The sequence below is a fragment of the Pagrus major genome, chromosome 21, assembly GCF_040436345.1.
Source record: "Pagrus major chromosome 21, Pma_NU_1.0".
NCBI lineage: Eukaryota > Metazoa > Chordata > Actinopteri > Spariformes > Sparidae > Pagrus > Pagrus major.
The window spans coordinates 25,626,437-25,651,559 of NC_133235.1; the positions used below are offsets into that span (position 1 = coordinate 25,626,437).

General features: G+C 44.3%; 1 long non-coding RNA gene across 1 annotated transcript; it reads left to right on the forward strand.

The window, feature by feature from the left end:
* Positions 1 to 438: 438 nt before the first annotated feature.
* On the forward strand, positions 439 to 23,285 carry LOC141017463 (uncharacterized). The gene is made up of 4 exons (XR_012180646.1): positions 439 to 621; positions 3,405 to 3,499; positions 12,604 to 13,511; positions 22,987 to 23,285. It is a non-coding gene; the product is annotated as an uncharacterized lncRNA (long non-coding RNA).
* Positions 23,286 to 25,123: the final 1,838 nt, after the last annotated feature.

Here is a 25,123-nt window from a genome sequence, read left to right on the forward strand (position 1 = left end):
TTATAGCGATGGTTTATTTAAAAAGAGAGAGAGCGTTTGCAATTTCCCATCATCTCTAAATAAATTAAAAGCTTTTTAAAAAATATAATATAACATAAATACAGCAATTTGCTCTCAAAACAGCTCTTCCGCACCAGCCCCCATTTGCTTTTTGAACCACTTTTACGCACTCCTCCGCTTTACGCGCCCGCAGATGAGGATAATTGGTGGAATAAACTCCTGATTGACACACACCTGCGTTCATGTTCAAATCGGCTTTAATGATTTCAGATTCCCGCCTCTCTCTCTCTCCCTCTCTCTCCTCCCTCCCTCCCTCCCTCCCTCTCTCTGAGGCGGAGTTTATCCCCTCCCTGCTCACCGTGTGGGCTCTGCACTTGTCAGTCGCAGCTCGCGTGTGTGAGGGAGAGGACGCAGGCAGTGTAGTCTACAGAGAGATAGCACACTTTGTAGCCCTGATGGTGCTCTCCTTTCTCCTTTTTTAACGCTGTTTACTCTCATCGGATGCGATCAGATTATTATTATTATTAGATTATTTTTTTTTAGAATAAAGAAAAAGGCGGATTGAGATTGTTGGAGGATACTGACTGGGCTGGAGTGGAGTGGAGTTAGCCTGATGTGCAAGTAAGTGGGATGCTGGCTTCAATAGTTGATGTGGGAATAGCCTTAATTGTCTAATTACTGTGTGTGTTTTTTATACGCTGCTGTTGTACAGTCAGCACACACACTGCTCCACACACTGTTGTGGTTCGTGTTTTGCCTTTAATTCAAACTAAAAGTGACCAAATGGAGGCTATGAAATTGATGGGAACTTTATTTTGAGGCCTGATGCGGTGGAGTAACGCCTCAAATCTGGTGATGCTGACCAATAATTTAAAAAAAAGGCAGCTTTAACTCCTAAAATAATCACATTTATTCACCATAAAGGCTTTTTTTTATTCATTATTTTGGTGTGGTTGCAGGAGGCTAAAACCAAAATCCTGCCAAAGCACCAGAACTCGTCACGTTGATGCGTTTGTGGCTTTTCTTTCTGCTTTTGTGCCACGCTGGGTTTAATCATGAAAGATGCCGGTAAAAGAAGAGGTGAATGTGATTTGATGGTGGGCCTGGTGTGTCAGTCAGTCAGTGTGTGTGTGTGTGTAGTGAGTGATGGGATCCAACACAACCTGAACCTTAAGTTCATTCACCTTCATTTAATGATTAAAAATATATATGTGGATGAATTTTAAAGCTTTTATTCTGGTGTGTGCAGCTTTTGTGTGTGTGTGTGTGTGTGTGTGTGTGTGTGTGTGTGTGTGTGTGTGTGTGTGTGTGTGTGTGTGTGACCACCACAGGCAGGCTCCCTTTCCTCCTCTTCTTCTTCTTCTTCTTCTTCTTCTTCTTCTTCTTCTCCTTCTTCTTCTTCTTCTGCTTCTCTCTGGTGTGTATCCGGAGGAGAGGCGGCCCCTTTAAGAGACGACGGGTGTTAGTTTGTGTCTTTGGTTATCTAGCTGTATGAGTTTTAATTTCATAAAGCTAGAGAACCGAAAGTACGAACTGACGCCGAGCACTTCGGAGCCGTGGGGTCCTCTCCTCTCCTCTCCTGTCCTCTCCTCTCATGGAGGAGGAGGAGGAGGAGGAGGAGGAGGAAGCAGCAGCAGCGGCAGGAGGAAGCGGGAGGGACGGATGCTGAGGGAGGCTGCACGCCGCGGAGGAGTGACGATGATGGTGGTGGTGTTTGGAGGGATGGGGAGGAAGCAACACCGGCGCGAATCCAGCGAATAGGTGTTGGCACGTTCTGCGTGTTTGGCGAGCGCGTGATTGTTGCGTGGTTTTTCTTTTTTTTTTTTTGGGAGGGGGGGTCATCGCGGTGATGATGCGGGGTCCCTGAACCGGCTCAACTTTAGGCCATGAAGGTGTGACACACGTGGAAAAACAGTCCAAAAAGCAGAATGCGTGCTCCTGCGCAGTTGTCATAACTGTGTGGGCGTTATAACATTAATATCTGGGGAGGAGGAGGGGGGGTTAGACAGAAATAGTTAAAGGTTGCACGTGATTGGTCCATCCAGGACTCACGTGATGATGTTGGCAGCAGCAGCAGCAGCAGCATCACATCGCTTTTGCTAAGATCTCACATGTTGGTCGTGGTGTGTTCCTGCAGGCCCAGAAGTTGGAATACCCTTCATTAAAGCCGATAATTACTCTGTTTGAATTTATATGAGCTGCATCCATAAAGCGCAGACTCCCTGACTCCTCTGATACTCAGTGTGTTTCCTCTATGAGTGGTGGAGGCTAAGTGATGTCCCCTGGCTGTAATTAACTTGACATTAGGAGTGTGATGTATAATTGGATGCACAGTTGAAGCCTTAGCAGAGAATATAAGGCCCGGTTAGTGTGCTCCAACATTCCTGATAACTGTTTTTCTTCCTCCCCCCTCCCAACATTTCATCGCTGGGTTGTTTGGCTCCTTTCCTCCCTCAACCAGAACCTGCATCCCAAATCACATTGCATCACTCAGACCCGAGCTGTACACGACCATCCCCTCGTCCTGCTTCTTTCCCCCCCAACATGCTTTCATCAACCGGAGCTGAATCCCAGTTAGACATGGCAGATGTGTTCGAATTTGTGTTTTCGCCGGGTGGATTATTTTCGTGTTTGCCTGCTAGATAAGAACAAAATAGGACATCGGCTCAGAGTTTGATCTATTCTTAGAGCCGAATCAGCAAGCCTTGGAGATGACTGAATATCCCTGAAGTCCCAGCATGCTCTATTTAGACCATGACTGACAATATTTGATGTGCGCCGTTAAACAAGAGAGCTTGGATGGTGTGTGGTGTGACTGTGTGTGTGTGTGTGTGTGTGTGTGTTGTTGGCGTTTGCATGTGAGAGCCGGTGAACAGTTTAAGCCACGTGTATACGATTTGACCTCCGTGTCCTCCATCTTAGAGTGATGGAAAGAAAATCAGGGATTAAAATATGACGCGGTTGTGTAATCTCTATCTTTCTGTTCCTGATTTTTTTTTAGAGTTTATACTCTTTTTTTACTTTGTAAACAACATTTTTGGTGTTTTAATCTTGTATTTCAGTAGCTTAGCAACTGGGATGCTGCCCAGATGGAGCCTGCTCTGTAAAATTGCTTTGTTTTCTGTCTTTTCCATCACATTTTTTGCAATTTGGGCTTTTCAGACACACTCTCATCAAGCTCGACTTATTGTTCATGCATCAGGAAATATATTTAACCTTGCAAAGAGGCAAAATAATGAGGAGAACAAGTTTGGTGGAGTGCTGTTAGCTGCAAGGTCAACAAAAGCTGCATATACCCCCCCTCCTCTGATATTTTCCTCCACTTCCTCCTCCGAGCCACTTATTTATTCCTGAGTTGTGTTGTTACACGTGCACTGATTCTCTTTCTTCTTTTGTCTCGAAAGGAAAATGCCGAGAACGTCATCCCTAAAGTTTGCATCAACTCACAGTGAAGACAAACCGCCGCCAGACAGGATGTGGAGCGACAGTCAGCCTGCAGGTAAATGTTTTAAGTAAGAACACAATGCATGTAGAGAAGTGGCTCACCTGTCATGTGAGCAGGGTTTTCCCCCTCCATTATAAGGCTTAGGCACAGCACACAAGCAGTTTCGGTCACCAGCTAAGCCGAATGAATGTAGAGTCAATACAGAGCTTCATCAGATCTGCTTCAGTTTGTCCAGTTCTTTGTACACAGATATTAATCGAGCCCTAAACTCATCGACGAACACGTGCACCTATGTCTTCCACACATCTTGGGGAAAAAACCACTGCCATGATGTTGCCACATGTGTAAGCAGTTTGCTTGTTCTGCCTTATACATTTTGGGGCGTACCAATAAGGTCAACGGTCAACCTTTAAGATGCTGGAGGCTCCCAGAGGAGCAGAGCCTTGAGCTTAGCATTGCTGGTGTTTGATTGTTGTCCATGTTTCTGTGGAGCTGTGGGGACGGACTCGTGTCTGTGTGGGTGTGAATGTTGAAATATTCAGGATCGTGTGTTTTGAATGAAGACGTGTGCAGCAGTGTAAATCCTCCCCCGTCGTATTCAAACGAAAAAGAGGGAATTAAGAGGGACATTTACTGGCGGTTTTATTTGCGCACAGTGTAAATGTCAGTTTTATATCATTCATGTATATATCAGGATATACACACACAGTGTGGAGCTGCAATAGACTGTAGCCTACAGCAACAGAGTGTAAACGGTGTGATTTGAGCGAGTGAAGTAAGACCTCCATGTTGAATTCCATCATTCCTTTGAAGTATTAACATTTTTCACATTGTACATCAACCCCCCATCCGCCACACACACACACATGCGGACACACACACACGCACACACACCTCTCTTTCTTTTCGTTCTCATACATTCAGCGTTTTATCCCCTTAAACACTGTGATCCTATTTGTCAGGTAGAGTGTGTGGTAGGTGCAGGGGAGGTGGCCGTGTAATCTTTGCTGCGGTTCTTTATCCCGTTAGGAGAGCGCGGGCGAGGTTTGGACCTGCTCATGTGGAAAGAGTGTTTGGGTGGCTCTGTCCATTTCAACCCTAATGCCCTCCCCTTGTCCAGAGTCTCCTGATTTCTGTGAGCAAAGTCACGATTTGCATAAAGGTAGAGAAAACGGCAGCGTTGAGTCAAAGCAGTAAAATTGCAAAAGGAAACCGACTGTAAGATGATCGGTTTCACCCTCGCGTTAAAATTAAAATTCCCAAATTTAAGCCTCCTGAGAAATAAACGAAGACCAGAAGATGTTTGAACGACAACAGAAAAAAACGTTCCTGGCTTTAACGTTGTCGGTGCGTTCCCTCCAATTCCTCCTTTTAAATAGTTGAGCGTCAGGAATTAAACAATAAGTACACATTGTTAGCAAGGTCAAATCTTCATGGTTCCACAACCTTGACGCTCAATATAAAGCTCAGTTATTCAAATTTAGTATGGAGTTCTTTGAGGCGCCCAGATTTTCCCAAGCTTTATATTAGCATATGCAAGGACCGGCCTGTGCTGCTGTTTTCTAAAGTGGATGTAAATTATAACCTCAGTATTATACAGGCTGATAGGAGATAAATCTCTGCAGTAATGCATTGCAGCGAATGGGGGTGGGGTGTGTGGGGGGGGGTGTTGAAGAGTGTGTGTGCGTGTGTGTGAGGCACTGTACAATAGCCGGTGGCAGATGGAATACAGACTAGCAAAGCACTTGCTAATAGTCATGCTAAACTCTCTTTTCACTGGTTGTAGTTTCGTCAGATTTTCTGCCACGATGCAAAGAAAAAAAAGGGAGATTTTTTTTAAAAAGGAGGTGCATCGAATTAGGACATTTTTCAAGACTGTTACAGCATCGGTGAAATAGTTTTTTGCAAGCGTGCACACATCGTTTTAAAACAAATATTAACACAGGGAGATTACTAAGTCGAAATTTGCACTTGTGCGGTCCAAAAGGCTGAGGGGCTTCAGGCCTCACGAGCAGAGTGGAGATCTCTTTGGAATCCCTATGCAAACTAGGGCTTGAATAATGAGATGTATTTATGAAGCGCTGGGAAGGGGGTCCTGCTTTTGAAAGCAAGTAGGCCGGAGCCTGAATGGGATGGAAGGAGGAGGGGGAGGTGGGGGGGAGGGAGTCGGACAAGGGGGAACTGGGGGTGTGTGTAGAGGGGGTACAGGGGCCCCCAGCAGCCCGGGCCTCGGCCGAGGCAGCTGTGAAAAGGGGTCCCGTCTTTTTCCCACGCCCAGCAAGACGCGAAACAGTGCCGCAGCTCGCTAGGGTCAAGTCCCATCGCTAATATATACACACACATACATACACATGCATGCACACGCAGATAGAGGCAGAGATGTGTGTGTAAAAAAAAAAAAAAAGTTGTGCAAATTAACAAGCTGTCTGGGAAGCTCTGTGACATGGGGACACCTGCTATTCTCCCAGAATGCTTTGCACTCTCATCAGGGGCCACTGGGCTCGACGGGACAACAATTAGGTCATAACTTCAACTTGAACTTAAATTTTGGTCGAGCATTGAAAACAGCCTGGATTTTTTTTTTTCACACTTTTCTTCAGTTTTTTTTTTTTTGCATTTTAAACTACTTTGCGTAGTTTATTCTGTTCTTGTTACATTTTAAAATAAAATGTAATTTGTTTATTTTTTTATGCTGTGAGGCGAAAAATTCTGCAGAATTAATACAATAAACAAAGGTGCACTATGTAGTTTTGGGAAATAAATTTTAATCAGAAGAGAAATAACTAAACAAACTAAATAAACAAACTCTCTTTGTTTTCATGACTGAGTTTTACTTTGTTTATATATATTTGGCGGACCCTGCCACCTTTCCAGCTTCAAACAGTGTTCTGGGGACCTTATCTTCCTCTGAGAGCAGCTTGTTTATTCAGTGATGGAAAAAAATAAATATCCTGAGTTTGAATTTCTACATAGTGCCCCTTTAATTTACTTCAGCAATTGTTGATGTGTCCATTCACTCAGTCTGGTGAGACAAACTTGGCCTTGTGCTTGATCCGAGACCCCAACTGTCAACTTGGCATTGTCTGAGTGCACACACACATGCACGCACGCACACACACACACACACACACACATTCACACACACACAGCTTGTTTCGGGGGCACACAAAAGAAAAATTTAAACATGAAATGGAGGAGGGCTGGAGGAAGATATGGCAACTATGGAGGAATGTTTTGGAGCTGAACTCTCAGTGTGACCTTCTGTCCTTCTCTGTATACAGAGTGCGCGGAGCTGAAAAGCAAACGGCCATGTTTTATGCAAAGAACATCTCCTTTATCAGGAAAACAGACAATAACTAGCCACGGAAAGAAAAGGCAAGGGAAGACAAAGGCGTCGCACATTCGTTTAGTTTATTTGCTGCCGTCCCCGGTGTTCGGCCGTATCTCATTGTTCCACCTTTTATTATGTTGTGCTAATCGCTCATTCGTGTTTAAGAGCAGCGTTTCTCCATGTCAGCGGCTGCTCTTTTACTGGCTTCCCCGTGACGCTGGTGTCACACCCATTCCTTCCCTCTGTCTCTCTCTAGATACTGGCACACCAATCAAATCGGTGCAGCGCTCTGTTCCCTCCCCGCTCCCCTGCCGTAGCTTGCATCAGACCTGCACATAGCGGTGTCACACTAATTCGGTTCCCCCTGCCTGCTGGAGCTCCTTGCTTTAATTCCACACCGCCCTGCTATCTCTTTGAGTATATTAGCGAGCATCTCCTCCGTCTCCCTCCAACTCTCCTGCCCGTCCCTCCTTCTCCCTCTCTTTCTCCCCTCCTCGTTATCATCTCCCCTCCTATTCAGATGAGTTTCAAATAGAGAGGGGGACCCTTCTAATTAGCTCTGTAAAGATGCTTTGTCGCGGTCAGTGTGGCCACCAGTGTGTGCATTAAGAGGGGATGTGTGACAGCTAGTGTTAGCATTGAGAAAGTGTGTATGGGCCCTTAATGAGGTTTGTTAGCTGAGTGTGTATCCTGCTGTTTGAATGCACCCTCGGCAGCCTTTGAAGGAGCAGAGATGAGGAGGAGAGAGGAGTCTTTCAGCGTGGCGGCTTGTAGAATGCAGATGATGCATTATGCTCAGTGTGGTTTCCATTTGAACAGCAGATGAGAGGAGAATAATGCCGTACTTTGCGTGCTGTCCGCGCAAACTGTGGGAAATGTACGGGGGTCATCGTGCTCATCAGACGTCGGGGGGGAGGTTTTTACTCGCCTCGGAAATTTGCAGTGACTCCAGTAAACCCTGCGTGGATTAGTTCTCAACAGAAGTAGAGAAACAAGAGGTAGAATAGTGTTTTCTAGGAAATGTTTGCTCAAGATTCATCCACAAGAAGGTGATTGCAGCTCGAAGATTTTTTGGGAAACTAACTGGAAGCTAGCTGATTGTTTTTCATCGCCTTTGCAATTAATCGCTTAGTTGTTTGGTCAGAAAATGGCCACCAATGCTGATCAGCGTCTCCCAAACATCAAGATGACGTCCTCAAGTGTCTTGTTTCATCCACAACTCAAAATACATTCAGTTTTCTGTCATAGAGGAGTAGAGAAACTGTCGGAATCAGAAAAACGACTCACACCAATTTATCGATTATCCAAATAGGGGACAGTGGAGAAGCAATTCATCACTGTAGCTCTACAGCTAACAGTTTTCTGATGAATGCGAGGTCGGGGGCAGAGAGACTCTGATTCAGTTCGTGATTTGTGGTTATGGGTAAAGAAGAAGGCCTCTCAGAAATCATTACTGTGCAGCCTGAAGGTGCACTGTGTAGTTTTGGGGAAGAAAAACATCTTCACTGACTGATGTTTCTTTTGCCTAAACAAACTGAAGAGTAGTAAACTAGAGTTTGCGTCATCACCTTATTAATAGTGTAGATTTTTAGATGCAGGGTTTTAATTTGTTCTCCAAAACTACATAGTTTGAGGAAACGTAGTTCTCGTTACCGACTTTTTTTCATTTTCGAGTCTAAAAAAAAGAAAGTCAGGACCAGCGTGTCACACGTCAGGACCTGATGGTTAAAAATAATCAACTGAACAGTGAGAGGAGTGTTTTTAAAATGTATAGACACATAGGTGGTGGTGATGATGGTGGTGGTGAAGGAAGCAAGGAAGGAGATTAGAGATGGCTGCAAGCAGATGAGAGCCAGAGGTGGAGGGTAGATGGAAAAGAGAGCGAGAGAAAAAAAGATATGTTGGGGAAATGAGGGATTGTATGGAGCCAAAGAGCCAACCTGCTGGGCCTGCCTGCTGCCTCAGAGATTGTAAACTGTCACTCAGGATGCAGACAGACAAGCAAGACAGACATCATTTGCCCATATTACCCTCCACCGCTGAAACTGTCGCCCATGCGTCCCCCTCTTCTTTTTCTATCCTTCACTCCATTTTCAGGCGATTCTTTTTTTTTTTTTTGAAATCTTTTTCGCCCGTGCACACGCATGTATATGAACTCCCTAATCTATTTCCTCTATCGTCCTCCTCTGCTACTGTCTTTCCATCTCTTTTTTTTTCCGTTGATGAAATGAGTCAGCTTGCAGTACGCTCTCCCCTCTCATTGTTCGATGGTTCGTTGCCTCTCCATAGGAGGTAGAGAGTGTTTGGGCTCTTTCCCCTGTTTTACCAGTTTACCAGTGTAATCCTTTACACCGGCACAATGAGCTCTCACTCCAGCCACAGGATTCTATTAGACTCCCAGAGAGACACAGGATCTCCATAAACATTTTCCAGCTCCCCCTAACCCCTCCCGCTCGCCATCTATACCGCCTCGTGGCCTCAAACAGAGCCAAACTGCTCGCTTTCCTTATACATTTTAAGCAGAACCCCCTCTTTGTTTAGCCAGAGGAGCTTTTACCTGTCTGGCAAAGGAAAGGTAGAATAAAAGCGTATACACTTACATTACCAACGGCTTGTTAACGCTGTCAGCTTCACTCCCAACCTGACTCCCAAAACAGCGTTCCTTTACAGCCGCCGAGCGAATAACAAGCAACTGTGAACAAGCAAATGCTTGTTATATGGTCTTTGGAGGAACGCAAAGGATGTTTAAAAAATACTGCAGTCATTGGAGGATGTGAGTGCTGCTCTGTGCTGCAAACATGATGCCATTTAAAGTGTGCAGATAAACTCCCCAATCTGTCATCTCACGCACATGCTGCATATCAAAGACACACCTGAGTCTGTTTTTCAGTGAAGGCTTTGAAACGTACAAAGGTAGACTTCATGTTTAAGGGGAAAAGTTGCACACGATCATACAGCAACAACTGTAGGAAAATGCTGCTCCTTTTACAAACTGTTGTGAGTACGGCGGCCCCCGCTCATCCCGACACGTCTGCTGATAACGAGCAACAAGCTTTTTTTTTTTAAGATTCATTTTTTGGGATTTGTAGGTTGGTAACAAAACTGAGGGAAAGAGAGAGAAGTATGACACGGAGGTAAAGGTCACTGATTGAGTTAAGCGGTATATGTAATAAGCATTTCAGTTGGCTCTCCGTAATGTGCATTATTTTGTAATAAAAGCGTGCAGCGTCTCCTGGTGACAGTTTGCACCGTCACTATTCACTGTAGGGTCATAATGATGACGTCACCGCGAGATACGGAGGAGACGAGCTCTGACTCAAGTTTCACATGAGAAGTGATTGAAACCATTTAAAGCTGCAGTAGGGAATATTAGCTCTGCATGAAATAAAATGTTTTGACCGCTGCCTGTTAGATATTAAACAGAAGGCTTCTTTAAAAAAAAATACAATGTGCCTGTTGTCTATGAGCGCCTGTTCCAGCTGTGACACAAACAACCAATCAGCTCGTTCGTCAGCATCTAACTAGCCAATCACATCATTTTTATTTATGTGGTCTGTTCGTGTGGCTCCATCTATCTCCTGATCCTTTTGTGATTCAGCTACAGCTAAAGCAAAACACATGAAATCATAACACAATAAGCAACACAATAAGCATGACAAGTGTGCTTCTGTTCTCGTATTAACCAATCAGAAGCAGGAGCTGACTGAAGTCGTTATTGGCCCTCATTAAATATTCTACAATAAAACCACAGTGGTAAATATAGCTGTGGTAAATAATAAACAATATAAATAATTTATAAATACTTCTCTATTGTATAAAAAGGCTCTACAGTTACTGTTATTATTGATTAATCGACTCGAAATGTCAAAAAATTGTAAAAAATGCTCATCACAATTTCTCAGAGCCCAAAATAACGTCTTTAAATTACTTCTTTTGTCCAGTCAACAGTCCAAAACCCAAAAAGTCTTCATTTACTATCATTAATAACAAAAAAAGGCAGCAAATTCTTACACTTAAGACACATGAACCAACAAATGTTTCATACTTTTGCTTAAGAAAATGATTTTAATTTGACTGAAAGGATTAAATGCTCATCAAAGTAGTTTTCTTTTGCTCTGCTAATCAATCACTTAACTAATCGAGGCCTTCCTGATCCATGTGTTTAGCAATATCTTGATAACCGTCTGTATTATGTCTTACTTTCTTTATTCATTCAACACATCACTATAAATCGGCCGCTGGACGCGAAAAGGCAAATTTTCATCTCTTGAAAATGTTGAATTATCCATTAAAAAATAATTAGATCACAACATGTAAAACCAAGCTGAGCTCCAGATGAATCATATGTTTTTCTACAGGCTGAAGATGAGACGTCTCCACTAATCATTCTTTAAAATGCTGTAAATATTTAATTCTGTGTGCTGCTCGGTGCCGATGTGTACTCTCTGTTTTTGTTCCTCAAGTCCAAAGCCATGGGTCACAGGGCTCCTCTCTCCTCCCTCCCTCCTCATACACAAACACATCCCTCTATCTCCCGTCCGTCCGTCCGTCCGTCTCTCTCCTGCCCCCCCATCCATCCTTCCATCTCCTCCCATCTTGATAATGCAGCTCTTTTCTTTCTCGCCGGGTGGAGGGCTGCCCTGAACTAACATTGTCCCCTACGCCGGCTCTAGTGGGGGGCCCTATTGTGTGTGAAGGAATGGGGAGTTAACACCCATGTCTGAACTCTCTCAATGGGGGCATTGTGTCTGAATCTTCCTTTCGGCTCACCCAATCTCACCCCACGTCACTCCCCATGCACAGGCCAAGCCAGGGGCTGCTCCGGGGTGCCCCCCCCCCCCCTCCATTTAAATGATGAAAACATGCACATAGCAGCAAATTCACAAACAAATCATCACCACAGCTGACCGCTTTAACCCGCTATACTTTCAGTGTCTTATTAATTTTCCAGCAAAGCACGCTGAGCTGAATTTGTCTTTGCTGATGCTTTTGACAGAAATGGGGGCCAGTGGGTGCACGGTTACTGAAGGAGGCCCCTGCAATTCGTTTTTTTTCCTTATAGAAAAGAACAAAAGCGACACATAAAGGAGCATATTGTATTTGCATGATAACAGGATTCAGAAATGCTTTCAGAATATTTGCAGTGAAGGAATCCGAGCAAATCACTCGTTATGACGCTCGTTAGGGCCGCACGATACGGTAAAAAAATAATCATTAGTACTATTTTGACAGATATTACTATTGTGATTGTGATCATTGTGGAATCGCAATTTTTATTTTCACTGAAAAAACACGACAATGTAACACACAAACATGTTGTCTTACATCTGGAGAAAAAGATTTGTAGGCCTTCTCTGCAGCTTCTTTTTACCTCTAGCAAAAATCTTCTGCGATTTGGATATTGTTCATGGCCGTACTGTGATTTTGATAATATTTCAGTAATCGTGCCGCCCTAATGCTCATTGTTTGATGAACGCCGGTCATAAGAAATGGTAAAAAAGGCGAAACATAATGAATATCAGTAATATTTCCTAACAGTGAGGGTATTTTAACGTGAATGATTACAGTATATTTCTAGAAAAACATTTAAAAATACAATCAGCGCTGGATGTGTCTGTGTTTCATACAGTATGCTGAGCATTTTTTTTATTTGTTTCTGTATAGCAGCGAGCGCCTTGGGGCAGGTTACAAAAGAGCAAGTTGGCGTTTTCTTCCCACATATTTTTAATCAAAGTGTTAGTGTTTACATTTGCATTTGCATTGAGCAGAGGGATGCTGAATGCCAAAGGTGAGATTTTGAAAAACACTCTATTTTCCCTTTTTTCAGATGGAAACAAGGGTGGGTGGTTGGAAGGCTGGATAAAGGCTGCTAGATGACTGAACTCCGAGACCCGGCGCAGCTCATCATCATTGCCACGGGCTCTCGTCTTCCTCCTCTCCTCCTGTGGCCCGCACCTCCATCCAGGGGTCCAGCAGAGCCGGTGAAGCCCGGGCGGGGAGCTAGTGAGTGGGCTGGGAAGGATGGAGAAAGTCCCCGAAGGCTAGAAGCACCTCTGGAGCTACCGGCATGCAGGAGAAATCAATATGAAACACAGAGCCTGCACAGCTCTGAGTGGGGTTTCCTGTGTTAGTCTGTGGCCTAGGGGCCCGCAGACCTCCAAAGGACAGGCCCTGCGTGGCCCTCTCAGCTGCAGCCCCGGCTCCTCAGACTGGACCTCAGTCCCGATCTCCGCTGGCTGTGTGTGGTTCTGCTGAAGGGGATCTCTCCCCAAATAATACCCAGTACAGAGAATGTTGAGAGACCGCCGAGAGGGATATGCTTTGCTCTGATTTTTCCTTCCTTCATAAGATTGACATATCCCCCACCTTCTGCCTCTGGCTGTTTAAAAACCAGTTTGGGAGTTCTGCTTTTGACTCGCTCTCCATCCTCAACTCACCCGTTGTTTATTCCCCAACCAGTTTTTACATTTGACAAAGAGACAGTACGATCTTTATTTTCTCTTCCACCCTCGGCTTGCTGTTACTATGGTGAGCTGTAGACATGCGTCTGTCTGTTAAGAACCAGAAACACTGGCACATGAAGTACGATCGTCTCTCTCTCTTCTTCTTTTTTCCCCCCCGTGACGTCTGTTATTCAATTTCAGACTGTTTAAAAAAAACTGAGTGAAACGCTGAGAGGGCAGAAGATCAGAGAGCAGAGAGACCTTCACACCTGGTAGAGGAGATGGTAAAATGGCAAGTATCTCTCTTTAGCACTCCACACATTTTCCACTCTATGAACAACTCTCAATGTGCTCTCATTACCTCACACGTTGCCTAAAGCAGTGTGTGTGTGTGTGTGTGTGAGCGTGTGTGTGTGTGTGTGTGTGACCATACCTTTGCACCCTGTTTGGTACAGAGAGGATCATTTTAATTACGGCTGTTTCTGATGTTTGGAGGATGGCAGGTTAATTAAAATGTTCTTGTAAAGCGTATTGAATTATAAGATGTCACTCAAATCTGAACGCTAAATGAGAGAGCGTCTCTGCCTCTATACGTTTCCCTACAACAGAGCGCTCGGTTTGTGCGTATGAATGGACTGTATGTGCTCGGCCTTGAAAGCCAGCAAGCAGCAGTGGCAGCAGCAGTGTGCTCCCAAAGTGCTGCCGTCGTCACAGCAATGCAGCGTGGTTTGTTTCCATCCAGATGGGCACAGCTTCAGACAAAATGGCCGCCAGTCTTTCCCCTCTGCCAAAGATGGCGGGCGCATCTCTGTCTGTCTGCCATCTGTGCATCCGTTAACTGTCGTCGAATGCAAATCGAGGCTAATTGCATTTGCATAACCTCCAACCATCATGTCGACGTTGCCGCGCGCTGATAATTGCTCCCATGAAATGAACGCTGGCGTAGCGGCGGGCGAGCAGGAGTGGAGTGATGTTTCAAAGCGTATTTGGTGCCGTTTTTTTGTTTTTCTCTCGTGCTGCTGAGGATTCGCCGCCCCCCGAAACGTGTGTGATAGGTGTTCGATGCACGTGAGATCAAGAGCCCGGTCCTACTGTGCCATATGGCATGTTAGCATGTGAGCATGTGATTCCCCCGCATGCAAATGTGACACTGTACAAAAGATTAAGGCGAGCCCTCTTTTTTTTTTCTTTTTTTTCTTTTTTAAATCAGATAGCGCTCGGTCACGCATGCACACTCGACTTTTTTTTTTTTTTTTTTACATGCAGACATACATAATGCACTGATGACAGCATTAAGCAAACAGAGAAGCTCAGACATGCACACAGACTCTAATTAAAAAGGGATCCATAGGCCCAACAAACTCCAGACAGACAGACCATAATAGTCTCATTTTCATGCACATTGGTGTCTGGTTACCATGGCACTGAACAAATCGTGGGGTGACTGATTTTTCTTGAGAAGGGCTGCACATGAAACATGCAACAAAAAAAAAAAAAATTGGTTTGTAGCTTTAAAGCATCACATCGTTGAGATTTCCCAGGAACAGACCAGACACCCGAGCTGCTCCTCATCCGAAAAAACATGAAAAATACTCATCACGCAGGTTCCCACGACTTGGCATATTAACGTGCGGAGCTGTTAATGTAGTCCGAGGATTGAACACCTCACGTTTTTCTGCATTTGCACCGTTTTGCGGTCGCATTTGATTGAGCAGCTCTTGTTTTTTTTTTTTTTTATGGGGAGGTGGTGGTGGTGGGGCTGGAGGGGGGTTAATTCATGCGATGAGAGTCGTCTGAGCGGCTGAGTAACAATGCCCGCGCTCGTATTTGCATTCGCCCATCAAGGCAGCTGCTGTGCTGTACAGTTAGGTCTACTGTGGGCAGCAAAATGGCGGTCACGCGAATCATAGGGTCTGTCTGCTGGTCGTGGGAGCTGAGGAGAGGAGAGAGAGGAGGGGAGGAGGGGGCATTTTGGGGCGTCTGGTTCGAGAGGGAGAGGGAGAGAGAGGGTTGCGGGGTCTAGACTGTGGGGGGAAGATGGAGTGGGGGTGTTGGTGGAGAGGTTATTATTTGAGGAGGGGGGGGTAGTCTGGTTTTTAGGAGGAACAATTAATGAGGGGCTGGAGGGGAGGGGGGGTAGTTTGTCTGCATTTGTGAACATGTGTCTGTGTCTCGGCCATTTGCATAGAGCGACGAGGGCGTCCATATGCTGAGCGGCGAGGCAAATTCAGTCACAGTCTTTTGCACGCCTCTCAGGGTCCCTCTCACATGATCTGAGCCGAGAAGCCCGCCCGATCGTCGCACCCTTTCCAACATCTGACTGTCACATTATCTGTCGCAGGGCAGGAACACGCTCTACCCCATTCCTCACAATAACACTTAAACACTCCTGCTGTACTGGCGCCTCATGTTGGTCGCATCACCGTTCCCCGTCCGTTACGCCAGCCAATGTGGAGACTCGGAGCCGGTCTCAGCCAATGACTGTCCGTAAAGAAACAGGAAGAGGAAGGAGAGGCGAGGAGAGTCATGAGTTTACCCTTGATGTGCCGGTGAGGAGAGAAACAACAACACAGCAAAGGAGAGGATAGTGGGAAGGGAAGGGAAGGGAAGGGAAGGACATTTCTAGATGAAGCAGACATGACACAAAAACAGGACGTGAAGCAGTTTATTAAAAACACAAATGACGACTGTATTAGATTTTCTTTTATGCGAGATCGCGGACATATCAACAGATCAATTTGCGGGTGACGAAAAGAAAGTAAAGCCTTCCCCGCCGCTAAAAAGAATAAAGTCATGGAGGCGAGTCGGTCGCCATGAGGCCCAAAAAAGTCAGACAGCCAGACAGAGACACAATGCAGATCTCCATAATGTCTCATATGAATACTGCTGTGCTTTAAGTGCGTTCATCCCCCGAGCCGGAGGTCTGAGCTCGGAGCGTGGGAATGTGAGGGGAACATATGCAGAACAGTCGGGCGCTGGCGAGACGGCCGTGCTAGCATGAATGCTGTCGTAGCAGGTGAAAGAGGACCCTAGAGTTCAGGGGTCAAGGCCAGTGAAGGGGTTGTCTGGTTCATGAGTGCATGTGTGTGTGTGTGTGTGTGGGGACACTTGCGTCTGGGTCCTGCAGGATGCTAATGAAGTTGCCAGGCTGTTTGATAAGCACTGCTGTCTATTGTTAGCTCAGTCTGGTTGCTCAGAGAGAGACCAGGCTGGGTGTAGATTGGACAAGAGCTCCTTCATCATGTTGTAGTCGCAGCAGAGCTAACAGACAGGCAGATAGACAGGCGGCCTGAAGTCAGATCTCCCCTGCTGAAAGTGTGATTGTGTTGTCTGGAAACCTTTTTCTCCCCACATCTCGGCTTTCTCTGACATTTCTTCTCGGAGTGACACGCTGGTCTCGGGCTCTCAAGTGTGGTGCCTGTCTTTGTTTCTCTCGAGATTGATGGCAGCTTTGTAGCGGGACTCCACATTTCCACCATGGAGGAAATCGTCAGGAGTGCACTGGTTTAGAGTTTATATTCAGATGCTGGATTTACTCGGCTTTAGCCGCTGTGATTTCTGTCAAATCAAACCCTGAAACCTCTTGTTAATGGGCTTTGGTCAGAACTTTGAGATCTCTTTCATCCTGCAGCATAAATCTGGTGATATTTCTATATTTCACTCCACAATCCCACAGAAAATAAGTCCAGTATCACCACAGTCTGTTTCATCCATGACATTGACCTCTACTGTTGTCAAAAAAAAACAGCTGTACGAGCCACAAACTTACACTGGATGATGTGTTAAACACACTCCTGCTTCTGTGGATTAAAACACCAAATGTGTATTAATCCGCAGCTGAAAATAGTCCCTCACAATTGCTCTATTTCCTCCTGTTTGAGTAACATTTGTTTAAAAACTGCAGTGAACAGATGCTTTAGACTTTAAAAAAATGAAACTATACATTTTTTTTCTTTACGCTGAACAAATAGGGGAAGTCAGAAAACCAACTAACGCACTTTTTAGTTTGTGTCTTTTCGTGAGATAAACAAACTATTAAAAACAGCTGTAGAGTCACAGAGTTACACTGGATGGTGACACTGCGGTGAACCTGGACACTGTGGTTTAATTTAAGTCAACACATACACACTCCTGCTGCTGTAAACACCTATTAGAGCACTAAATGTGTATTAATCCGCAGCTGAAAATAGTCCCTTTTAAAAAATGCTGCTTTTCCTCCAACGGTTGCTGAAATAGACTTTCTTAAAGATGAAACTAAACATTTGTGAATGATTTTTAAAGATTTACATCTTCAGGATGAACACATGGGCTTGCATAGGGGAGTTAGAGACCAACTAACACACTGTTGGTTTGTGTCTTTTCATTGGATTTGTTGACAGTAAGACAAATATAGAATAAAACCAGCTGTATACTTTAAAGGTACAGCTTTTTTTTACCAGGTAGGACACAGGTGTGTTTGTTTCCTGTCATAAGATCGTATCATCTTTCCTCGAGCAGCGTCACGCCGCCGCAAGATTTCTTTTTGACACCTCCCATAGTCGTAAAAGCGCCGCATACGTAAAGGTGCATTACTTATGGTATCCCTTTAAGAGAGAAAGCATTACCTCATCAGGAGCTGTGTAAAGGAAGGAAGTGAGTGAATGGGTGAAGGAGCGCAGTGCTAACTCTCCACTCCTTTATGCCTGTGGGTGCAGGCTTCATTAGCTCTACAGAAAGGGACAGCTCCCTCCCACTCCCCTCAATAGACCCATAGACCTGTCTCACTGGCACCGGCTCTGGCTCAGTGGGGAGGGCGTGTGTGTGTGTGTGTGTGTATGTGTGTGCGTGCCTGTGCGTGTGCGTGTTCGCATGTGTGTTCCCGAGCCCATTCACACAGCACCAGGCCTCATAGTTTCTCACTCATGCCTAAAGGAAGCCTGGCATTGACACTTTTTTTTTTTTTTTTTTTTTTTTCTTGAGACTCACATCTCTCTCGCACTCTCTCTTTGTCCGTCGCTCTCTTGTTTTCTCTCACATGCTTTCCATTATTCCCTATTTCACAACTTTTTTTTTCTTCATTGTGTTTTTCTCTCTCAGTCGCTTTAGATCCCCTCACAGAACTGGACTTTCGTTAAAGGACCATATGCTGTACAGGACTCAGACTGTTTTACTCTGCAGCGGATTTTAGCTTTTTAGATTTATTGTCTTGGCTTTATTTTGACTCGTGTAACGCAAACTTTCTGATAATCCACCGCGTTACTGACGCTGTATAAAGTCTCTTAATACGACTCTATAACGGTAGATTTATTAGTCGGTTTACAACACGATGGTTGCAGAATGAAACTGAGAAAAGCCATGTTTTAAAAAAATATATATTTGAGATTTTAAAACAGGCTTTACATCCAATGCCTACTTTAAAGGTGCACTACGTAGTTTCAAAAACAAACTCTCTTCTTATCATGACCGAATGAACAAACTGATCTTAAAGGACAACACACTTTCATCCTGCTTTACTTTGTTTATATGTGGCGGACCCTGCCACCTCTCTCGCTTTCAAACAGTGTGCTGGGGACCTCATTTTCCTCAGAGAACAGCTCGTTTATTCAGTTTCTGAGTTTGTATTATTACCAGTTTGAATTTTTTTCTCCAAAACTACACAGCACCCCATTTAAAGGTCCAATTTGAAAGATAGTTTATTGTTGAGTCTCGTTCCCAACTTGTCAAATACTGACGCTGTGGGACTCAACAATAAACTGTCTTACAAATTGGACCGTGAAGAAGAGCGTGCACTTAAAAAAATGTAGTTTTAAAATGATTTAAACTGACAGCAAGTGTATTTGCAATGATTACTCTTTGATTTAACTTTGACAGTTAACTCCAAAAGACCAAATGAGCTCGCAACAGTCAGCGATGAATAATTTATCCTTCATCTTCTGATAACTAGGAGGTACGTTTAACACATGCTCTTACTTACAGCAGTAAAACTCTCTCATAAATAGTCTTTTACATTAATCTGCATGTTGTATCAAGGAGCTCTGATGTAATTAACCCCTGTAACCAACCAAATATGATACTATTATACCATTTTCCTTGTTACATGTATATTAATGTATGCCTTTTAGCAGGTTAGGATGAACTATCTGTCATTTAACTGTGATGGAGAGATCAGACCAACTCACAATAAAATATTTTTACTAGTTAAAACCCTTCCTGACTGTCACAAAGCTTAAAAGCACATCAAACTCGGTTAAATAAAACAGAAACACAGAAATGCGACGGAGATGAATGGATGACACCTCTGTTTCCCATCAGGCACTGTGCGTAGGCAGCTATTCGGGGTCCTCGTCTAGTGAGGGGGGTGGGAGGGGTGGGAGGAGACACGTCTATAGGCAAAGGTGCTGGAAGGTGGCGGGCTAGCGGAGACGATTAGCATGGGCGGCCGCCATCGCATGCTCCGCTCATTGTTGTAGTGCTGCATTAATGAGCCCAGTGTGCATCAGACAATCTGTTTCAGGACACACACACACACGTACGCACACAGATCACTGTTTATCACTAACAGCTTGTCGTTCAGTTGCGCAATGCAATTCAAGAGGAGAGATTAGAAAACAAAAGAACTTAGTGCAGATATGTAGCATACCTGCTGATGATGAGTGTCCCTTTAATTATTGATTTCCAGCCCAAGTCCGTGTCACGTCCCCGGGGGGTTTCAAACTCAACTCGGGTGAAAGTAGAGTGAGGGAAAACTTTGTTGAACCCGGAGAGAAATGCGAGCTTTGACTCAGAAATAGATGCCTTGACAGTGAGAGAGCGAGAGAGAGAGAGAGAGAGACATAGAGAAAGAGGAGAGAGCAGGAGGGATGAGAGTACAACACTGTGGCCTGGTTTGTGGTTCCAGAGGGATAGAGACACTTTCGCATTTCCCCTGCAAAACGAGATAGGATGTGCTCTTTTAACACGCACAAACACACACACACACACGCACACCTTGTTCCCTCCTTCTAAGTGAGGCCCGGACTAGATTCGTGCGGCTTTGTTGTTGAGGCAGCAGGAAAACTTATTGCCCCAGATTTAAGCGAACCTCCTTCACACATGCGGCAGTCGGCTGTTAGCATCCTCCCTGTTTTATCTTTTCTGCATCGCTTCTCATCGCAGATATCCAGTAAACTGCACGTGTGTGTGTGTGTGTGTGTAACAGACGGCCTGACCTCTGACCTCGTCCCGCTGCGAAGCTTTCATTCCCATAGGCTGGGGGGCTGTGGTCGTCTCCGTCCGCACACACACACACGCACACACACACACACACTGTTGGCTCTATTGGTATAGCTGTCGCTCGGCCACCCATTCAGGGCTCAGTCACGGCCACTTAGAGCGCAGCAGACTCAGGGATTCAGACGAGCTGTGATCCAATGACATGTATTTATAATGAGGGGGCTGCGGGGACGTCTTTGTTGGACGGACACAATGTCAGCATAAGAGTGTGTGTGTGTGTGTGTGTGTGTGTTGGGGAGGGGGGGTTAAATACAGAAAGAAGGGAAGTGGAGGGAGAGAGTCTGGTAGACACCCCCCCCTCCCTCGACACTCCGCATGGATACAAATTCATGCTTTTTCTGTGTCCATTTACACCTCTCTCTCTACTTTCCCAACTCTTTCACACACATTCACACTCTCTCTGTCTTGCCTTCTTGATCCGTAGAGAGAGATTTAGCTCGTTACCATGAGAATATCATCTAAAGACTGACCTTGTCGAGTGGAGGAGAGGGAGAATTTCGGCGGACGGGCTGTTCTCGGCGTCGGAAAAGCTACAATAGCTAAAATCGGACGAGTTAAAGTCCTGTCGGAGAAAGGTTCAAGTCCGAGTCACGTCACGAAAACCGTCGTCGAGGCGTCTGATTGCTGACAATTAGAATGAGTCAGTGTTTGAACTTTTTTCCTCTCAAACTCGTCAGTCTGTTAGTGATTTATTCACAGCAGAACTCAAGTCTTTCTCTCAATGGATGGACGTCTTTTACTTCATTTATTGCTCCGTTTTATTAAAACTTGAGACATGGATGTTTTTGTTATGAAGCAAGTCGAGTCAAAATGTGAGGGAGTCAAGCTTCAAGTAAGTCTGAAGTCTACAGCTTTGATAAAAAAATCTAATTTCGATGTCGCTCAGCTCTTCTCCGGCTTTATACACCGAACTTTAGTTGTAAAAACATAAAATTATTAAAAACAGCAGTATGAGCCACAGAATGAGACCTGAACCTGGTCACCGTGGTTTAATTTTAGTCGACACAGAACCCCAAATGTGTATTAATCCGCAGCTGAAAATAGTCCCTCGCAAATGCTGTGTTTCCTCCTGTTTGAGTAAGTTTTATTAAAAAATGAGACTTTTGTTGTCTCAAGTCTCAAGTCGAGCCAGAATTTTATGTAGTCATCCATCAAGTAAATCAAGTCACACAGCAGTCGGGTCAAAGTCTCAAGTCCTGCAGCTCTGATAAAAATCAGGTTTTTTCAATGTCGCACAGCTCTTCTCTTGTAAATTAGGCCGAGCACTTTCAGCTAGTGTGTGTGTGTGTGTGTGTGTGTGTGTGTGTGTGTGTGTGTGTGTGTGTGTGTGTGTGTGTGTGTCCGTAACAGTTATTTTTGTGTGAAGGAAACAAAGATATTCAAAATTCTGTCGTTATTTTAGGATGATATGACAGAAAAAGAAAAGAGGAGGAATGATTTTCTAAAATAAGTCGTGTTGGAAATAGTCCCTCTGACCTCCTCTGAATTCATCTCTTTGTCAGTGTTTTATCATTTTAAGGATCCCGGTTATCTTCCAGCAGTTGCTCCCCCAACTCCTGCTTTTATTGACATAATAAAAACATACATCAACACTCTTCGCAAGTTGCTCTCCGAGTGCTGAAAGGTGTTTGTGTGTGGTGTGGTGTGGAGACCAGACTGTAGGCCTGCATATATTAGCCAGTTTGTTGGGACAGCGTGGGCAGGAGAAGAGCCCTGGAGAGCCCTACAGGCTCAGGAAGGCCCCTCATAATTGCCCAATGTCTGAAATGCTGCATCTATCCAGGGACTGTAGTCTGGCTCTGATCTCCTCGATCACAACCACCTCCTTCTCCTCCTCACAACCCACACACACCTTGATTTTTTTTTACTGTCCATCACCCTGCATCAGCAGAAACAAGAGACTGGCATTTAAACGCTATAAATCTGAGGCAATTTTATGGGAATTTAATAAGAAAGGGTAAAATGCTAATACAAAAGCGAGTGTGTCCTCTTGTCACTGGTTTTCAGTTATGATTAAAGCCCGGACAAATTAGGATTAAATCCCTTATCTCTGCTGGTCGGATCCTTATCTTGCTCTGTCATGACGGTGCAAAACCAGACAGCAGAAGTGTGTCTGCTCGGTGTGTGTGTGTGTGTGTGTGAGTGTGTGTGTGTTTCCCTCGGGCGTGATTGTGTAGTTCCCAGCAGACTGTGTTGTCCTCTTGACGCTCCAGACTTTAGAGGTCAGAGGTGGACGAGTGTAGAGACGAAACACAGACAGATATTGGTAGTCATGAGGAGGGAGTCCCTCCTGTATCTCCGCTCCACCCTCAACACATTTTTTTTTCTTTTTTTTTTCTATTTTCATCCAAAACTGCTGCGTCAGTCTTGTGACGTGAGGCGCAGGTAGGATGTCTCACTGTCAAAGATGACGTGTGGGTTTATCTTCATGATCCTGGCTGTAAAAATGTGACAATTTTGTTGTGTTTTTTTTAAATTGTGTCCCTAATTTTCTCTGTCTTCTTGTGTCTCTGCAGATTGATCGTGCTGTAAGATGGCTGAAGATCTTTTCCGACTCAAAGGACAGGATTTCGGCACCAATTCCACCATTTTTTGCTGATTTTCTGATGTACAATTAAAGACAGTAACAGGAACATTTTGTGATGGACGGCCACTCCTTTGCCTCCACACACACACACACACACACACCAATGACAAAGCGAGACTTGTAGACTTGTCACACCAGATACAATTTTCCTTTTTTCCACCAGCTGTGCCTTTTAAGATGTGTTTTGTGGGTTACAAATTAATATATTAATAAATATTATAATTTAAAGTGTATATTGTATTTTATTTGTTCAAAATAAAGCCTGTTTATGACGACGTCAGTTGATGCAAAGTGATCTGCGACTCTTGTTGTGAAGCACATCCGTGTTTAAAGGCTGCAATTGATCCTGTTGTTTGTTCTGACGAGTCTGAAATAAGAAATAAAATATTAAAAGTGTTATTTGGTATTTATTTAATACTTAAAGTCCGAGCTATCACTTCATAATCTGTCTCGATGTCAAGGTTGAGTCAGCTGAAAAACACGCTGACATATTGTGTCATCTGAATCATTTGAGTTCATGTAAATCTGTGTGTGTGTGTGTGTGTGTGTGTGTGGTCAATAAAGAGAAGATTTACTTTGACATTTTTTCTCCTGTGAATTCATTCAGTTTCCGTATTTAATATATTTTCAGCTAACACTCTTGACACAGTGCTCTCACATTTATAATTAAAGCGGGGGGGAAATGTTTATTAATGCATCGTTCACACCAGCCGTTTCTATTAAATTAATTGAAGCCTGGAAGTGTAATTAAGAAGAAGATGGGGAATTTTTAATTACAAAAAAAAATAAACACGGCTACGACCTCCACAAATAGACTTATTCGAGTGGATTTCAGACGGAAAATAAAGAAGAAAATTCTGTTGCTGTATAGGCCCCAAAATCAGCTAACTGGGCTACTGTACAGGCCAGAATCTCATCAAGGCTAATTAATATTAAACATCTGCTAACCCCAGTGTTTACTGTGGGGGACCATTAGTGCAAAATTGCAGTAAAAGCTCTGCTTTTGTGTGAGTTTGCTTTTTTTTCCTGCATGAGATTTTTTTTTTATCCAAAACAAAATGCTGCATTTTCTTTTTCAAGCTTAACTTGAGGGACAAAACCAGGCCCACGTGAAACTCACCTCCGGCCTGCAGCACAGTTTTGTATTTTCACTATAAAAGAGGAATGCTCAGATATCGTTGAAATTAAAGAGAGGGAGAAGAAATAATCTGGTTTTGCAGCTTTTAATTTGAAAAGAATAATAATCATCTCTAACATGGTTAAACAGCCTCTTGATTGTGTAACCACATTTCTTGCTTTGTTGCTCAGGTGTATTTTTATCATCCAGCTTTAGCAGGATGGTGCTATATTTGTTAATGAATTTCCACTGGGGGTTTGAATTAAAATGAAATTGTTTTGTTTTTTTAAAAAAAGGAAATTGGGTCAAAATGAATTTGAAATGGAAGAAAATGGTTGTTTTGCTGCTTTTATTACAGAGGGAGAGAGAGAGAGAGAGAGAGAGAGAGAGAGAGTGGGGGGAGAAAGAGAGCAGCCATCATCTGAATAAATGCAAATTGGCTGTGCTTTCACCTGGCATCATGCCAAGTATCTATAGCAACCACATCCTCTGACAGCCTCCGTCCATCCCTCCCTCCTTCACTCTCTAATTAGTCCTCTATCTTCCCTATAGCTCTTTTCTTCTGGCGCTTTTTTCTCCCACGTTCCCAGAAATCTGTGCACAAAGAGGCTGGTCCGAGCTGCCTGTCCGGTTCAAGGAAGAAAAAACCCGGAACAAACCGAATATTTTATCTCATTTAGGCAGAAGCTCAGTGAACACAAACACTCAGTACAGTAAAAAAAAAAACGCCTTGAAATAAAATATGGATTTATTTTCTTGCTGCAAAATCTGGCTGCATCTCAATATAATCTCAAACATCCTTTGAATCTTAATAAATTCACTCGTTTTAATTAATCGGGGCTTCATATGTTGCCGTGTTGCGTTCACGGTCAAGTTCAAAGCGGCAGCGCGGCCTCGGGCGGAGAGGCAGCAGCTCCATCTGACCCAGCTCACCTTCCCCCGGCTCGCA